We start from the raw sequence: 8,997 nt of genomic DNA, 5'->3' as shown, positions 1-8,997 counted from the left end.
CCACGAATGTGACGGCCAACAGCAGTGGCCAAAGTTTCTTACAACCAACACTCGGCATACCGAGGTAAAAGTTTTCTTAAACGTCGTCAGGACTGGCGCTGGGACTGGCAGGCTCTATGAATGTATCGAGGTCGATCCCGTCGGTGATGCGGGTGGCGCTCTCAAGGAAGGTCTCCATGAAGTCTTCGAATCGAAGCTTTTTTGTGTTAGCAACTTGCAATGCCTTCAGCTTCTCTTCGCGAGCCTCCTTGCAGTGCACTCGGACCAGCGACAGAGCGACGTCCGCACCACAACAAACCGCAGACTTCTTCCACGCCTGCACTCGGCCTTCCATCTCGTGCCGAGACTCGTCTTGAGGCCAAAGCTCCTTGTCGATTTGGCCGATTACCTCTCTCAGTCGACCGATGAAAGGTCCAACTTTACCCAGGCGAATGTGCGCTCGGAGCAGATCTCGATTGGCATCCTCGCCGAGTGGAACGTTCTCAAGAATCGACCGCTCAACGTCAGCTGCTTCAACATCAGCGTCCATGCAAAAATCTGCAAAGACAGGACGAGCAAACAGTAAGCGCAAAATGAAATGCACAGTCCACAAGCACTCGAAAAAACAGAACTTACCACCGAGAAGCGCTATCATCTTCCGGGCCCAGTCAGTGACGTAATTTTTCTGTGCTATACACCGCTTGTTCAACACTTTCATCTGTCCCATCAGCTCGGTCCTTTGTTTCCCCATTTTGTCCACTTCAGCAGTCAATGCCTTGTTTGCCTCACGGGCCTCCTCCAAGGACTTTTCTCGTTCAGCTAGAACATCCTTCATACCAGCCAACGCAACCATTGCTGCATCCAGTTCCCCAGCAAACTGCACCTTTTCAGCCCTTAGAGTCTCGTACGCTGCTCCCATCTCGCAAGTTTTCTGCAAGTCAGCGCCAAGAGACGATCACACAAATTCAACAAGGACAACAATAAAAATTCGAAGTTCTTTAGACCCCTGCCGACGCAAGCAGTCGACAGCGGTCTCGGGGACTACACCCAGTGGGTTCACTAAGAGTGACCCCACTGGCATGAAGCTCAAACAGGTCCGCCCTATTGAGATACATGACAACAAACAAGCCTATGAGGTTATTACTACCCGACCTGAGTAAAATTACTCTCGGAGACTCATCCAGTAGGTGCACTCGGAGTGCCCCCACTGCTGACATTCGAACAGATTAGTTTTTGATCTGATCAAGTTAAAGAAAAATTGTATAAAGACAACTACCGGTGCAAGCACTCGACAGAAGTCTCGGGGACTACACCCACTGGGTTCACTAAGAGTGAACCCACTGCAAAATAATCATACAATATCCGAGTGCATTGCTCAAACACCCAGTGGGTTACAAGAGGAAAGCAAATACTTACTAGCCCACTTACTCAGATATCGTCCCGCAGTTCCAAGCTTCGCTTGTACACGGACGCGATGGAGTCGTACGCTTTCTTGGCCTCTCCTGCCATCAGCTCCGCCTGCACCATGCCCCCCTTGGCAGCTCCCACCTGATCTTCCGGGAGGCGCTGGACGTTGTACTCGATAGTCGATGGGCCTGGCATCATAGGAGGCTCCTTGGGCATCCCAAGGCCTGCTCCAGTCGGTTCAGCAGCGATCAGGTGGCGAGTTCTACTCCTTCTCTGCTTCTTCTTCTTCTGCGGACTCCTCCTCATCCGTCTCCCCACTGTCGGATACGTACTCGACGCTCTCCACACTGCCCTCCTGGCTGCCTTCCTCCTCCTCGGCCGGATTCCCGTTCGAGACAGGAGAAAACCAGTTAGTCCACGCCTGCACAAGATACAGTCGACAACATCAGACATCAGACAGTGATTCAAGAAAGCGATAAATCTAAGACAGTCGTGTGCACTCGACAAGTTGTACTCACCTCATTCGGAGGAGGGTTGTCCGCGCAGAAGGCCTTCACTCGCCGGGCCCCTCTGGGGTTTTCGCAGGCGCCTGTGATGTTGAGGACCCACGACGCCACCGTCTCCCCGGTCACGCACTCGACGTTGGTCCGAGTGGAGTCCTCAGGCCCCGTGTAGTGCCACATGGCGTGGTGTCGAGCTTGCAGAGGCTGGATGCGCCGGCCCAGGAAAACCTCCAACAAATCTATGCCGGTGACTCCCCTTTGGACGACATCTACAAGTGCATCGACCAGAGGCTGGATATGGATTTTCTCCGCCTTCGTGAGCGCGAGCTGCTTAGGCGGAGCCGGTCGGTCTAAGCTAAAAGGAGGCAATCCTGTTGTGGCATTCGGGCAGGCAACGTCCTGGCAGTAGAACCATGTCGACTGCCAGTTCCTAACAGATTCACTCAACTGAAGAGTGGGATAGCTACTTTTACTCTTCTTTTGGAAGCCTAAGCCTCCGCAGAGCTGGAGAAGGTGAGTTTTATCATCCGACTAGTTAAGTCGTTTGATGGTTTGGGATCTGTCGGGACCCCGATCCTAAGCCATAGGAATCCAGCCTGTAACACATCGCATCCCTTTGTGGTCTCACGCACGGTTAACTCCACGGCTGCAGCCTTACCTTAGCCGAGACCCTTTGCGTCTTTTGACTCACGTATGCGATAGTGTCGCTAGCAATCCAATGTCAAAGAACCCGGATCGACATGTCTAATCATAAACCAAAGTGGCAGTACCGCACAAGGAGAGGCATACATGACCCAACAGAGCAGGTGTCGGTCATCAACGAATGTAGACGAGTCGTAGCCAGCTACAAGGACTCCATTACATCGCGTGACATTTCCCCAAAGGGGACAGACACAGCAGCTAAGAAGGACACATTCCGGTCAACCAATGTGTCCGGAGCAGTAGCGAACTACCAAGGCTCGTTGGATCACAAAGGGGCATTTCCTTGTAAGGAGTGCTACTAAAGTTCACGACTAGGTAATCGAACCCCATACATATCAAGTACGACACACGTACGCATGGCATACCGATATGTATAGATAAATCGATGGCATCACAACATAACCATAAACATACAACCTTTATTTAAGAGGCTCGGAAGAGCCACACACATAATATTACACATCAAGGGTCTCACGACCCATAATAGCAGTCATTCAGTTACAAGCCAGCGGAAGAGTTATAAACTGTCTGAGTACAGACAGGGCAACTAGAAGGCACATGGCCTGACTATACTACAGATCCAACGTAGGGCCAGATCGTAGCTGGGACACCAGCTACTCGTCGTCGTCGATGTCTACGAAGAACCCTCCATTAGGGTCATTAGCAACCTCTGCAACATTTATTAAGCAAACATAAGTACGGAGGTACTCAGCAAGACTTTAGGATAACTAACTACTCATGCAAGGTATCAAAAGGTATTGTGGGGTTTCATGCGGGAAAGCCAGCATTTGACTCGTGGCTAGACAACTTGCATTTTAAAATAATTTTGACAACTTGATTTCTCGCACACGAGTCCACTAACACCACAGCAATACACTATCGTGGAATCATTCCGTCTCCGTACGGAAATGCCGTCCACGACACTCACGCTTATCTTCGCAATTTTATGAGTAGCCATTGAAGTTATCTATGAACAACATATGTCTCCAAGTAGTGCATATCCGCGGACGCGGCTATTCGAATAGATCATAACCCTGCAGGGGTGTACTTCGTCACACACGCTCTCGCCACTTATCGCCATGTGCACGTCATGCACCTCGGCAACCTTCAAGCGGAAGCCCAGCGAGGGAGTCGGCCACGACCGTTAACCACACTAGTACCTAGTCCAGGTTTATCGCCTATTTGAGAGTAACCCGTACGGAAGTCCGGCCGAGGTTTTCGCCACGGCCTTAAACGATGTGCGCAGGGTTCCCAAGCCCACCATCCGGGTGCCACTTGGTACACCGTGCCACTGCCTACCGCATCACGGTCCACCTCTCAGGTCAGCACCATGCACGGCCTCCAGCTTTACTATAAACACCAGAAACTACTTGCAACTCCTGGACCAAGTACTAAGCGATTAATAGGCCGAGCGGGGTCATATTTCAGGGCCCAACATGTGGTAGTATCTAGTCTTGGATTACATACACGGAACTCAGTTCCTATGGACGGTTCCAATGAAACAACCCGCCATGTACTCCTACACAGCCTTTCACCGGTACCTTTACGAAATCAAGTTCAACACACAACCTTTGCTCACCGAACATATTCTCACAATTCTGTTCATCTCCCAGATGACAGACCATAAACAACTCTAAGCATAGCATGCATAGCAGGATAAGGCACATCATAGCTCAAGCAACTACCAGGTATGCTAGGTTGCAAGGTTCGACTATTTACTGTGACAAGGTTAGGTCATGCAAAGGAAGTGGGTTCAACTAACGTGGCAAAAGCAGTTGAAGCATTTGATCCTAATGCTATAAATAAGTGCAGGAACAAGAACATGGGAATTATCGGGATGATCAAAAGGGTTGGTTGCCTTGTTGCTCAGAGGAGGAACGATATCCGTCAGACGGATATTCGGTGGGATCCGGGGGTGCGGAGCCTACCAAAATGAATGGCAACATTCAATAACAATCATATGCAATCAAAATGATGCATGATCATGGCATGAGAATGCAAGGTGATAGGTTATTACAATCAACATGTATTAGGTTTAGAGTTGATGTGAATCACATTCGAATATCAATTCAAACGGGGTATTCTCGGATACCGTTTTAATTGATTCGACCTGATGCTCAGATCAACTTGATGTTAGCATGCATGAAATGTCATGTTATAGTACTGGTTTTTAATTAGGACAGTGTGTGATCATGGCATTCATAATGAAATTTGAATATTTTCCAAATTCCATTTATAAAGTAATTATAAGAATTGAATTATTCCTTATTATACATGTTAGGGTTCTGTAACTTTTTCAAACATGGTTGAAACTAGCATAATCAGAATCCTTGAATTTTTCTGATACTTTTTCATATATAAATTATTTTCATTGGAGTTACAGATTAATTTCTATGATTTTTACAAGTTTTAGCAATTTCCTGGAATTATTTCTATACTGGAAATTCTCTTTATTGCATCAGACTGACGTCAGCAGGTCAGCCGACCTGTTCAGGTTAAACCTGACAGGGGGGCCCCACTGGTCAGCCTCTCTGGGACTAATCCCGCGCTGACCAGTCCCTAAACCGAGTTGACTTGGCCTTGGCCCACTGTCAGCGAGAGATTAAGCTCCTAATCTACTGGGTTAGCTTTGCCACGTCGACCCCCATCGGAGCATGGCCGGCGGCGACCACGGGCGCGGCGAAGGGCTCGCCGGAGGAAGCTAGACTGCGCATCGGCCATCGGTTTTGGGCGCAGAAAGCAGCTACGGGTAGCTGGTGCAACGCCGCATCTAGCGGGGGCATCAGGGGAAGCTAGGGTCGCCGGGAGGGGCGCCGGCGACGAGCCGAAGTGGCGGCCGAAGCTCGGCCTTCTATGAGAGACGGCTCTAGGGCACGGGGAGGGCAGCTGGAGGGCTCATCGCACTCCTGGAGGCTCCAGGAGCTCGAATCCTAGCTCGAGCGCGTGGATCAGACACCACAGCGACGGCGACGACATGACCGGCGGCGAGGAGCTCTCGGCCTTGGTGGGGAACGGGGCTACGATGCACGTAAGAGCGTGGGGCGAGAGGGGGAAACGACGACGAGCTCACGGCGGTTCCGGTGGTGTTGTTGAGGGGCTCGGGGGTGCGCCGGAGGGAGCGAATCGACGGGAGAGGTCCGGCGGCCGGAGGTGGAAGATGATGGCGCCGCGGGCGATGCAGAGCTCAAGGAAGCTTCGGCTTCTGCAGAGAGGACCGGCGCGATGAGGCGGAGCTAACGGCGTGATCAGCAAGAGGAGGCTAAGGCTAGGGGCACGGGCAGCTCGAGCTTTGCTCGGCTCCAATGGCGGCAGCAGGAAGGAGGAAGAGATCCGGGAGGAGGGAGAGAGCCAACGCTGGGAATGGATAGGTGAGGCCTCGGGGAGCTTATCCCCGGCCTTGCCAGCGCGAGGCGGTGGCCAGGCAGGCGCACAAGTGCGTGGCCGCGCCGGAGGAGGCGGCGGCCACCTCCTGCTCCTACTGGCGCGAGGGAGACGACAGGAGCTGGGATGGGCCGGGCTAGGCTAGGCGACAGGTAAGCTCTTTTCCATTTCCTTCTGTTTTATTTCTGTGTTAATTTCTGACATTGATTTGCTATTTATTTCATCTCCAAAAAAGGTTGTAAAAACTAATTTAAACACACCTGAATATTTGTTATAATATTCTCAACCATTTCCAAAGTTTTCAACATTTTTGAAAAATTATAGTTTCTGATTTCAAATTTAAAGTTTGAAACCAGTGGCTTTTGCTTTAATTTAAAATGCTTAAAGTGTCAAGAAAATAGTTTTCTCCAATGCTCATTTACTTTCATGATTTATTAGAAAGTTTGAACATTTCTTGAGGCCATTTTGGGTTCATTGATTTCAACTAGTTTGAGATTTTCTTTATTTAAGGTAGTGGCTAGGGTTTTGAGTTTTTCCTTTGCCACTTTCTTGTTCTTGTTGAAAATTCTTAGATGCAAATGCAAAGAAGACATGAGCACAAGACTAACTTGCTTAAGGTGTCAGGGATGTGACAGGATCTAGCAGAGAAGATGTGTTTGAAAAGCCCCCAATGGGGAGGACAGCCGATGAAACACTCGCACAACACGACGAAGGCAGAGAGATGAGCTACGGCATTTGGGGGCAAATGGTGGAGCTGCGCCCCGAAGTGGTTCATTATACCTTTGAAGAAGGGATGTGGGGGCAGAGAGAAACCTCGATGCACGTGGCTGAGCAGCAAGACGCGCTCCCCCTCCCGGGGCGCCGGCTCGGTCTCACCCTCCGCCGGCAACCTCCACGACTTGTGCGCAATCATTCCGTGCTCCACCAACTCCAGCAAGTTCTCCTCCGTCACCGTGGAGGGGAGAAAATTCCCCTGGATCCACGCCGCCGGTAGCGCTCGCTGCCGCCGCTGAGCAGGAGCCGCCGCCTTCCCCTTCTTCTTCCGTGCCTCTAGCTTGCTAGTCTGCCCCTTTGTCATGGCGGAGGCTGCGGATTCGCGAGGGAGAAGGAGAGGGAAGGAGCTTGGGATGCACAGGGGATGGTGAGAGAAGCGGAGCAAATGCAAGTTATCAGACGAGTGTAACGAAAAAACCCTCGCCGCAGAGGTCTAAATAAGGTTCCGACTGGGTCACTAGCAAGTGGCCCCGAAATCTTATCCCCCGACCGGTCGCGGCGATATGAGTGGAGAAGATGAAGGCGCGGTAATCGAGGCGTCAGGTACTACTCGATTGCGATGACGTCATCCCCGCTGAGCGCGCGGCAACCAAAATTTGAGGATCCCGGAAAATCCGCCGTTGTCAGTTGACTGGTCACGTCAGAAGATACCATGAAAGCACTCGGTCCCTGACGGTTCGTTTCGCAAATACATCCACTCGGATCATTGGTCAAAGAAGATAAAATGGATCGAGGCAAACAATGCCAAAGTCGAATCCGTCCCAGTCGGATCCGTACTCCAGGCATCGCTTTGTCGTTCCAACCCCAATCCATTTGGGGACTAATGATGGGGTTATAGTCCTAGGGTAGGGTCATAGGCCTACCCTATAAGTCCTACCCAAGGACTACCCTTCATAAGGGATAAGGCCCTTAGTCAGTTCCGACTGAATTAAGGACTTCCCATCATCCAGTCGGTGACGAATCCTCCATCGTCCAGTCGGAGATGAGCATTCGGAGTGTATCAAACTAACTGACTAGATTCCACTCTACGCATCGTAACCCCCCTAGAGGGAAACGGTCGTACGTTTCCATGTGCCTTTATTAGCATTTAAGACACACGTTACCTGTAACGTAGGCATTTACTCGCTACTACTCCACCCCTGTGCACCGAACCGTTGTGAAGGGCAGCGCACTCTATATAAGCCGCCCTTCCCCACTGGTGCAGGGGTGAGCAATTCACTGTAATCCATATTCCACTCAACAACAAGCTCCCAGAGCACTGAGACGTAGGCCTATTACCTCCACCGTAGAGGGGCCTGAACTCATACAACCTCGTCGTAGCTAAGGCTTTGCCCATCCTTTCGTACCCTACACGTCTACTGTCATACTTATACCCACGACAAGGACAGTAGCAATTTTCCCTCAAGTGGTTGACCTAAGGTTTATCAATCCGCGGGAGGTGTAGGATGAATATGGTCTCTCTCAAGCAACCCTGCAACCAAATAAAAAAGAGTCTCTTGTGTCCCCAACACACCCAATACAATGGTAAGTTGTATAGGTGCATTAGTTCGGCGAAGAGATGGTGATACAAGTTCAATATGGATGGTAGATATAGGTTTTTGTAATCTGAAACTATAAAAACAGCAAGGTATTGCAATGCATGGAAACAAGGCCTAGGGTTCATACTTTCACTAGTGAAGTTCTCTCAACAATGATAACATAATTGGATCATATAACTAGCCCTCAACATGCAACAAAGAGTCACTCCAAATTCACTAATAGCGGAGAACAAACGAAGAGATTATTGTCGGGTACGAAACCACCACAAAGTTATTCTTTCTGATCGATCTATTCAAGAGTCCGTAGTAAAATAACACGAAGCTATTCTTTTCGTTCAATCTATCCTAGAGTTCGTACTAGAATAACACCTTAAGACACACATCAACCAAGGCCCTAATGTCACCTAGATACTCCATTGTCACCTCAAGTATCCGTGGGCATGATTATACGATATGCATCACACAATCTCATAATCATCTATTCAACCAACACGTAGAACTTCAAAGAGTGCCCCGAAGTTTCTATCGGAGAGTCAAAACGTGTGCCAACCCATATGCGTAGGTTCCCAATGTCACGAAACCCACAAGTTGATCACCAAAACATACATCAAGTACTCACATGAATATCCCATTTTCACCACAGATAGACACGTGCAAGACATACATCAAGTGTTCTTAAAGACTCAATCCGATAAGATAACTCCAAAGGGAAA

Source organism: Hordeum vulgare, chromosome 6H (genome assembly GCF_904849725.1).
Source record: "Hordeum vulgare subsp. vulgare chromosome 6H, MorexV3_pseudomolecules_assembly, whole genome shotgun sequence".
Lineage (NCBI taxonomy): Eukaryota > Viridiplantae > Streptophyta > Magnoliopsida > Poales > Poaceae > Hordeum > Hordeum vulgare.
This window is presented reverse-complemented; position numbering follows the sequence as displayed.